Raw genomic sequence first — 11,026 nt, 5'->3', positions numbered from 1 at the left:
TCTCAGGCTTTGGGCTCTTGCTATGGCAGCCCTGACAGGCTGACACCATCACTACACTGGAGCACGTGCCTCTGTTTCAGGAGAGGAACGGCTAGCACTTGTACCTGAAGACAGGACACGAGGAATTTTAACTAGCTAACCTTGCCTGGGGCTCCCTGGTCTAAAAATCAGTTCCTTAGACACATTTAAAGATAATGATATTTTCATATAGAATCATTTTTTAATTTTATAATCAATATAGACACCTCACTATATCTGCTTCAATAAATTCTGGGATTGGAAACTTAAAACTTTTCCCTAAAGGGCTGGAGAGATGGCTCAGAGGTTAAAAGCACTGGCTGCTCTTCCAGAGGACCTGAATTCAGTTCCCAGCAACGACATGGTAGCTCACAATAATGAGATCTGGTGCTCTCTTCTGGCATGCAGGCATACATGCAGGCAGAACATTATATACATAATAAATAATTAAATAAATCTTTTTAAAAATACTTCTCCCTAAAAACATGACTTAAAATTCAATCAGTCTTGTAAAATTTCAACTACACACTCTGTTCATGTATTCATTTTTGGCAGTCACTTATTCTGCACCCTCTGCTTAGAAAATGAATTCATCACAGCATATCAAGGTCTTTACTAATTTGTATTTTAATTTATTTACTATTTAATTGCACAGTTCTCACAAGAAATTAATGCTAGTCTCACAAAGTAGGCTGAATCATAGAAATGAAATTGATTCATTTCTAGGAGGTGGTTGTTATAGAAGAGAAAATGTATTTTACATATGTGTACGTGTAAATATGTATGCAAGCATGTATATCTTCAAAAATGTAGCATTGCATTAACTGTCAGTCTCCCAAAGTTTATATCAATTATAGTACAAAGAGAGTAAAGACATCTGGATTGTAGGACAGGGGTCCATGCTTTATTTGAACTGGTAAAATATTAGCTACAAATAGAATTGAGCTATCAGGTATGTATATTCTAAAACCTGGGGGGGGGGGCACTAAAAAATACAAAGTGTAATATCCAATAAACCAATAAATAAATTGATTAGTCACCTCACATGTAAAGTAATAGAATTAGTTTATTTTATTAAACATAATCTGAGATTCTAGGGAAATCAAGGTCATTTGCGTTTGAAGAAAAAACTATCAGAAAGGAGAGAGCTAAAAATAGAGGATCTATTTTTAAAAGCTTTTGAAAGCTCTTCCTCAAGTACCAACTAACTAGGATTTTCTGAGGAATCTATCCAAAGTTGGAGCAGGAATAACTACCAAAAAACTATTTATAGGAGAGAGAGCTCATTCTTCTCTTAGGGTTGGATTTTCTGGGCCAACAGCAGAGTATCCACAGGGTCTTTCTGTATCCCAGTCATGGGAACAATGAGTCCTAAACAAAACACTATTATGATTCAACCTAACAAGCATCGAAGGCAATGCTCAAAGAACCTGCTTCCAAGAAACTGCACTCAGCCCAGGGCTCCAGATGGAACTCAAATCACCAATCGTGGTGGCAGATTCCTTTACCCACTGAGCCATCTTGCTGGCCTTGAGATGCTTAAATGTGATCTACTTTGTCAGCCCAGGTACAAAAACCTCAATGTGCCAAGTTCAAATACTAACAGAAAACTACCAGTCAAAGATTCTACAATCAACTACAAATTTCAAAATAAAGACTATACAAACACGAGCTACATAAATCCGTCATGAACAGAACCACACCATAAAAAGCTTAAATTCAACCAACAAGAAAGACAGAAATAGCATTCTATAGATTTCATATAGTTACATAAAAGTACTCAGTTTTGTATAAAATAACAGTAGAAGTAAACAAAGGGGGAATAAAGGGAAATGGATGGGGTGAAAAGGAGAGGGTATGAGGCATAGGAGGTGAGATACACCCAAAGTGCATTATATACTTATATGAAAAATATCTTTATGAAATTAAGTACCATGTGTAACATACACCAATTGAGAAAATACCATTAATAATCTTTAAGTTCGTTCCAAAAGAAGTCAAAAAAGTGGAATAAGCAACATAATGTTGAATCTTTGACTGGAAGTTAATATAATAATAATGTATAGAATCTAAAAATACGTGAAGCAAAAGCTAATTTACATTGGAAGAAAGATTTAAAGATCAGCAATTATAGCTTGCAATTTCAATAACCATGACTTGACAATTGATAGAACAATTTGACAGAGAAATCAGGATGGGTGTAGAAGACCTGAAGAATACTATCAACCAACTTAACCTAATTGTCATTTACAGAAAGCATAACTCAAGCATCAGCATAGAATCCACTCTTTCCAAGAAGACATGGCTGCTGCATTCTGAACTGTAACATAAGGCAATACATTTTAAAGGGTTCAAGTCAGACTTTTGAAGGTGATAGTAAGCGTGATGAGAGTCAGAACAGAAATTCAAGGGTACCCAATATCAAAACTCTGGCTTCTTGAATGCTCAAATCAGATCCTTCACAAGGCTATGGTGAGAACAAAGTCACCTGTAAGGAATCCCCACAATTACCAGCAGCCAAGACAGCAAGAAGTATTTACAGGGTTCGGACACTAGAATATATCACCTGAATTTCTTTGATTAATCTAAATTCTTGTTTAGACTATATCTTAAATGCTAACAACTTATTTCCTAACAACTTAATATACATATCACTCCTATAAATATATCATGTACAAATATATTCATATGAATAATTATGCACACAGTGTGAAAACTGCTTATATACACGTGTGGGCTTTCTTGCCTATTATGCACATATTCACAAATATTATATGCACATGCAAAACTTCACCTTAAGCACATAGGTCAATGACAAGATGTAGGACAGTAACATCAGTTCATACCCATGTTGATTCATACCTTTCAAAGCAATTGTGTGTGTGTGTGTGTGTATATACACACATACATACATACATATATATATATATATATATATATATATATATATGCTCAGTTTCCCCACCCAAAGGCCAACTAGTAAACTATAGAGGGAATCATGTGTCTTTTATTTTTTTCAAATCCTAGTCCAGTACATTGTAAAAGCTGGGCCATAGATATGAAGAACATAAAATCAAGGAAGCCCAGAAAGGACTGACATAGAGACCCAGATCCCAGGGAATGAGGACCACACACTTACACACACATACAAAAGTAGCATTATAAGAAATCTCTTCCATTAATTCCATTGCTCCCTCTAGAATCTTAAACTTGGGTCCTCCCTTTCATCAACCTATGACCCATTTTTCTTACCCACACATTGTGTCCCCCTTAATGATGTCATTCACTCCACTGTGCTTTTTTTCTTCTCTTCTTGTCTCATACATTACATCCCGATCACAGTTTCTCCTCCTTCAGTGTTTCCCAGTCTTTCCCCAACCCACAACATACCACCTCCCACCTACCCCAGATCCACTCCTCCTCATTTGCCTTCAAAAACAAAAAGAGTAGGCTTCCCAGGAATATCAACTGAACATGGCATAACAAGTTACAATAACACTAGGCACAAACCCTCATATCATATCCTACTAGGCTGGACAAAGCGATCTAGTAGGAGGGGAAGGGTTCCAAGAGCAGGCAAAAGAGTCAGAGACACCCCAACTCCCACTGTTAGGAGTCCTACAAGAACATCCAATTACACAACCCTAACAAACATGCAGAGGACCCGGCTCAGACCCATACAGGACCATGACTGTCTTTTCAGTCTCTGATCCCTATGCCTGCTTAGTTGATTCTGTGGGCCATGTTCTTGACCCCTCTGACTCCTGCAATCCTCCCCAGTCCCCCTTCTGCAGGGTTCCCCTGGCTCTGCCTCGAGTTTGACTGATTCCATGGTGTTTTAATTATTACTTTAGATGGCAATTCTCCTGTATGTTTCCATCTCAAATCTCCAAGCACAGGTTGGATGCCAGTGCCGGCTATCGACAGCTCTACAGGCATGTTCCTTTTCCCCCTGCAGCCTTATTCCACATCTTTTCCTTAAGTTTCTCACTTCACATCCTCACATTCATTTAGCCCATGATGGTAAGCACTGCTGCTCCACCCCGATGCCTTCGCCCACCACATTCTCTTGTAGTTCTGATCAAAACCATGCTAATTTACTTCACCATTCTAAGTTAAAGCCATTCTACTGCTCACCTGCATTAAGTGCCCCACTGTATTAATCAGGGTACATCTTGGTGAAGAGACCAAAATTCTGATTCAAATTACCTTTAATTGAGACAGTTAATTATCTGAAATAGGCTTCAGGTAAGACTGGATCCAAGGCGTCCATCATAAACAAATAATTCCCTAAACTGACCTTATTCTCAATCATAACTTCCTTAGGCAATGGCCAATATAGTTTGAGGGTTTTATCTTAGCCATTGGCAACCTCACTGTTAAGAAGGTGCCTTGTCTGTGGTTCCATGATTTCATTAAACAGCCCATGAATGATAACCATGGTTTCAGAACAATGTATAACATGTTTTCCTACTGATCATATTTGGTTCATTGATCTTACCCTTGTTGGGGGGCAGGTTATATGAGTCCCCATCTAAATCACAATGGCTAAAACTGAAGTGTTGCCCTCCCAAACTGAGAGGCGCACCCGTTGAACAAAAAAGAAACAAAATACAATGGAGTCTCTGTCCTTCCCACTTCTGCCATAGGTATTGATTCTAATTTCATGCTGCTGCATATCCCGTCAGCGTCTTTGGTCATTTCTATTCCCTTCTGCTAGAGCTCAGGTGAACACAGAGTTTTCTGCAACAAGACAGGGAAGGATGCAGAAAGAGACTGAGTTTTCAGGAAATAATCAGTGTGGGTAAGGGAAGAGTTCCCGTTTTGTTTTCTTTCCAGGAGTCAGTTGGACACCTTGGGCTGGCATGACATAAGAAAGTGTATTATGTAGGAACCACCCAGTATGGAGAGGTCCAATTCAGTCCAGAAAAAAAATGGCTTTGAACAATTCTGAGGTTCCCAGGTAGTGGTCAAGATTGTCATTTCACCTAGCGGAGTCTGTCTCCTAATTCCTCAGGACACCTACACAAATTGGTCCCCCTTCTGGTTAGCGGTTTTTCTGGGCGTTTATTCGTGGAGACCTGAAATCCATCCATTTTATTTGTGACCGCGTTCCCAGTGCCTAGCCTGACAAGTTGTCCCTTTAGGACTGGTATTTATTGACTGTATTAGTGATGAGGCAAGAGGCAGGTGTCAGACATTTTTCATCTCAAATGGCTTTAGCCCAGAGTCTGGCAAACTGCACTTGCTTAATAGATTTCCATCAGATTAAATGTATGCTAAAAAATCATTTAAAAACAGATCTTAGTCATATTTTTTTGTTGGTCTGGGCCCATGGGTGTTTCAAGATCACTGAACTGAGGACTGTCGGTGTCCAGGTCCTACAATGCACAGCTTCTACTCTGAACCTGTGGAGTGTTCTCAGTCACTATCTTTCTCTGCTACTCTCGTGTCAGCACAGGGCTTGCTAAAGCAAGCACCGACCACATCTTATATCGCGGCTATCCTTTCTCGGCTGTGGAGCATGTCATTCTTTGCTCCCGTGGGGAGAAATGCTGGTTTGTGTGCACACATCCGTTCCCACAGTCTAAGCGGATTCTGTTTCTCCCCCAGCCTGCCCACCTTGGTATCCACCCTCAGCACTGCTAGGTGGGCATCGGAGCTCAGCACCCAGCAGGTTGTCTGCTGCTTGGGAAACCCCAGGAATGTTAATGCTATTGAGCCACTCTGCTCAAACACTCCCAGTGTGCAGGGAGCACAGCTCTGGTAGCTAGGCAACCATTACAAGCACAGAAGGATCTCCAAAATAAAGCAAGACTCGGAATACTTGAGTCAAGTACAATTGCACTATTAATTTGCGACCGGTTGGATTGCAGCCTTACCTTGGTTGGATGGTCTGTTTCTCACTTGAGAAAACATCACTACCCAGGTCCGTGGGTTTCTACATCAACATCAAGTCTCTGATCCTTATTATTTGTGATTCCCAGAGTCCCAGTAAAGAAAAAGGCATTTTTCCCCAATGTTGGGCCTCTTAGCAAATATTAGGTGTTTAATAAAAATTGATTGAATGAATGAATATGTGGGCACAGAACTTCTGGGAATATATGAAAACATGGGCATAGATCTAAGTGATGATTTTGAAGTAAGTTCACAAATTCTTTGGTACTTCCATCTCTTTAAGAGATGAAGTTTTGGTGAGAGCTGGCTCCATGACCTGTTCCTAACCCATCAACACTGTGGCTGAATCAGCAAAGATCAATCAATATCCCCTGCCCTGAGAAGCCATCTGCAGAACAGAATCTCTGCCTCAATGAAGCCTTCAGTTGGCTTCAGACATTAACAACATCTGTCTACACTTACATGGAGACCACCCCCCCAAGCCAGAACGACCCAACAGAACCACTCCCAAATTCCTGCCTCACAGGGGAAAAAAAGGAAATATAAGACAAATCAAATGCTTGTTATCTTAAGTCACTGTGTTCAGGCTTCCTCAGCACACAGCAACTAAGACAGTAAAAAAAATGTCCTTCTTGGTTGGATAGGGGAGCACAGAAGCACAATTCTTAGTTAAGGGAGCCACCTTAGGGTTGGCAAGAGACTTGAACTTAGAGTGGCTCCCAGGAGCCCAAGGCGATGTCCCCAGTTAGTTCCTTGGGCAGCTGAGGATAGGGAACCTGAAATGACCCTGTCCTATAGCAATACTGACGAATATCTTGCATATCACCATAGAACCTTAATCTGGTGATGGATGGAGATAGAGACAGAGACCCACACTGGAGCATTGGACTGAGTTCCCAAGGTCCCAATGAGGAGCAGAAGGAAGGAGAACATGAGCAAGGAAGTCAGGACCACAAGGGGTGCACCCACCCACTGAGACAGTGGGACTGATCTATTGGGAGCTCACCAAGGCCAGCTGGACTGTGACTGAAAACGCATGGGATAAAACCGGACTCTCTGAACATGGCGAACAATGAGGGCTGATGAGAAGCCAAGGACAATGGCACAGGGTTTTGATCCTACTTAATGTTCTGGCTTTGTGGGAGCCTAGCCAGTTTGGATGTTCACCTTCCTAGATATGGACGGAGTGGGGAGGACCTTGGACTTTCCACAGGGCAGGGAACCCTGACTGCTCTTTGGACTGGAGAGGGAGGGGGGAGGAGTGGGGGGAGAGGGAGAAGGGTGGGAGGAGGGGGAGGGAAATGGGAGGCTGGGAGGAGGCGGAAACTTGTTTTTTTTTCCTTTTCTCAATAAAAAAAAAAGTCCTTCTTTTCAGAGACAAGTTAGTTCACATGTCCCTTGAGGACAAATGTTCTGTTTTGCTTACCTGCCCTGGTGTCTTCATCTCCAGCACATGGAATTCTGTGTCAACCAACACTGGGAGCAAGTAGCTCAATGTCAGATTTGTTCCTAATCGGTGTGGACATCTGTACATACTTAATTCTTGCACAAAGAAAGCCAGCTCATTAGAGCGTAGCCGTCCAGACCAGAACTATTAGACATGAGGGGATTCCTACTAAAACTCCCACTACCCTCTCTCTCCTACAAGGTAACTAGGACTTAGGTTCCCTAGTAGGCAGACAGATGGGGGAAGATAAAGAAGAAGCTGGCCACCTTTGTTACCTAGCCATGTCCCAGCTCCCTATCTGCTCACCCACCAGGCAATCTGCCTAAATCCTGGTCTCTAGGAGCTACAGCTAAAGGAGCTCAAGACGTTGGCCTATGCAAGGTCAGGACAGCTGACAAAGGCACCGCTAGGGCAAACCCTGCATCTCAGAGGATGAGGAATTACAAAGTAGCATGGAAAGCAAATCCTACGGAGGTCCCTTGGAAGTTGTGACAGCCGCAAGGTCATCAACCCAGCTCAATGTCACAAAGGCTGACCGGACAACCTCGGTACCTTTCTGACCTGCACTTCGGGAACATAAAGACTTCCATCATGTCTCCTGTCTTCGCATCTGAGAAATGAGCACCAGGCCCACACTCACATCCACACAGCCTCTCTTCAGTCCTTGTCAGACCAGATTATCCGCTTCAGGACAGGCTGCAGACACATCCTGGTGTAAGAGACAGAGGAGTGGGCAGCAAGCCGCTGTGGCCTCCTTTCTCAGTGACTAACTCACAAGCCACATTTGCTCCGGGTGCAGCGGGGTGAGAGAGGGCTGCCTGCAGACAGCTGCAAAGCCCACACTCCTTCCAGGAGACAGTGTGCGTCTGCGGCATGTGGTGAGAAGACGGCCAGTCACTTATCACGTCTCCTGAGAGAAGGATGCTTTTTAAAAATGTGTTCGATCCCCAAAGGATACCAAAAATTAACTTTAAAAAAATGCAAATCTCATATCCCAGAAATCTCCTCTCTTCTACCCGTGGCTTCCCTTCCCTGTTAGCCTGGATGTCACACTCACAACAAGCCTCAAGTCCATACACGCTCAATGAGCCTCAGCTGCACTGCGTGCTCTACCGGCTTCTCTCTGCTTTTAATTTGTGTCATTTAACTTAACCCAATAGAAAGATGGGCTCGGATGTAGTTCTGAGATACAGTGTTGGCCTAGCATGTACAGACCCTGAGTTCAAAGAGCAAGGGGGTGAGGGAGACAGAGACAAACAGACAGAGAATACGAAACTCAGAGAATTTGACTTCAAGCCAGGCACACCTTTAATCCTAGCACTCGGGAGGCAGAGGCAGGGCCAACCTGGTCTACAGAGCAAGTTTCAGGACAGGAGTCAAAGCTACAGAGAAACCCTGCCTTGACAACCAAAAAAACAATAGAACAGAAAAAACAAACAAACAAAAACTGTTTCAAAGCCAGCCATCACCTTCCCCAAAGCCAGATCCTTCCAACTTCCTCATGAGAGGCAACTCTTCAATATCTAAACAGTCCTTGTGTTCCCACCAAGATACTGAATCTTGATTTTGTTTGTTTTATTGTTTTTGCTTTTTTTAAAAATACTCTTGCTTTCTTGTGTATCAACCAAAGTACTAAGATTTTGGATGGGTTTTATAGCTGACTGAACTCATTGACAAATATTTCCCTACTCCCTATACAGCATCTAAGACTTCTAGTTGAAGTCTTTGCTCAGCATGAGACAATCTGATTTATTACATAACCCATAGGAGCTGCAGCCTGAGCAGCTGACATCTTACCAAGTCATATTTTCTAAAATATTGAAAATAGTTCCAGGTTCCCCATAACTCAAGTTTTCCCTTCAGAGATGTTTGAGGGAGCTGTCTAACACAAGCAAGGCAGTGTTTAAGAGGGAGAGCCTGCTTCAGGATGGAAAAAGAGACCAGTTAACCCCTCTGTCTCGTTCAGTCTCTCCCATCCCTTTCCACCTTAACCCAACAGGGAGGGCAACGAAAGGGGTGTGGGGGAGGATGCCAACCATCAGTTTGCTGCTGGATGATGCTGCCATCTGCTGGCAGAAACTGGAATTTCACTACACAATTATGCCAGTCTTTCGGTTGATCATACACAATGATAAAATGTTAAATACCCATAAATTTTCTTTAAATTGCCTCCAACGCAGTCCTAGTGTTAGCAGACTTGGGGGTTATAACCTGTGCCCCATGTCAAGTCTGGGAACCATCTTCACTAAGTCAATTCAAAGAGTCAAACTCAAAGCAGAAATCGGAAAAAGGAGATTACTCAATATGGCTACATTGGGGAGAAGAGGGATCTAGCAGAGACCACGAGTCTGTCCTCTGGGTCCAGACGTGAGGGTTTATCTGGCTTACTGGTCACAGTCGTCGTTGGAAAAGTCCAGGCAAGCGCCTGAAGGCAAAAACTGAAGCAGAGCCCACGGAGGAGCACTGCTCACTGCCTTGTCACCCTCCCACCCCACCCCCCACCCCGCTTGTTCGCTTAGTTTTCTTAAACAACCCAGAACGGATGTGGGAGTCTCTCTGTGTGCTGTGATTGCCATTAATGAATAAAGAAACTGCCTTGGCCTGTTGATAGGGCAGAACTTAGATAGGGGAGAAAGATGGAACTAAATGCTGGGAGGAAGAAGGCAGAGTCCCAGAGATGCTATGGGGCAGGGCCGCCGGAGTCAGACATGCTGAAATTTTCCCGGTAAACCACTGCCACATGGCGGTACACAGATTAATGGAGATGGGTTAAATTAAGATGTAAAAGTTAGCCAACAAGAAGTTAGAGCTAATGGGCCAAGCAGTCATTTAAATAATACAGTTTCTGTGTGGTTATTTTGGGGCTAAGTGACTGGGAACAAACCAGCAGCCTTCCTGTTACACAGGACCACCTGCTTAGAAGTGACCCTGTCCGCAGTGAGCTAGGCCCTCGTACCTCAATTAACAATCAAGAAAATACTCCACACACAGGCCTACAGGCAAATCTGACAGCTGCAGGTCATCAGCTGAGGTTGCCTCTAACTGGGTGTATCAAGTTGGCAAGCACGATTGAGCAGCACATTGTTTGCCAAGTGCTTACCTTTTGAAATCCACTGTACAGGGCCTGGACAAGGAGAGCAGCTTCCATGGTCTGCTCACTTTTAGTCCATTCACAGCCAGCAGTCATCTCCAGTGGCTTCTAGTGTTCTCTGGATGAAATGTGAACAGCTTCCTCAGGGCTACGAGGAATCCAAAACTGGCCACCGAATTTCCAGCAGGTCTGACTTTACCCATGTGCATCCAGAGCTGCTTTCTAAGTGCCTGTAGGTGAGACACTCCCCATATCCTGACTGCTGGGAGCCCATGTGTTTGAATTAGGAATGCTCCCCCCCCCCATAGGCTCATATATTTGAATGCTTGGTCATTAGAAAATAGCACTACTTGAAAGGAATTAGAGGTGTGGCCTTAGAAACAAGTGTGGGCTTGTGGGAGGAAGTGTGTCACTGGGGGTGGGCTTTAAGGTTTCAGAAGTTCAGGTGCCTCTCTCTCTTCCGGCTGCCATGCTATCATGTCTGCCTGCTCACTGCCATGCTCCCTGCCGTGGGGATAATGGACTAAGCCTCTGAAACTGGAAGCAAGCCCCAATGAAACGCCTTACTTTAT

This window comes from Microtus pennsylvanicus, chromosome 2, assembly GCF_037038515.1.
Source record: "Microtus pennsylvanicus isolate mMicPen1 chromosome 2, mMicPen1.hap1, whole genome shotgun sequence".
NCBI classification, from domain to species: domain Eukaryota; kingdom Metazoa; phylum Chordata; class Mammalia; order Rodentia; family Cricetidae; genus Microtus; species Microtus pennsylvanicus.
This window is presented reverse-complemented; position numbering follows the sequence as displayed.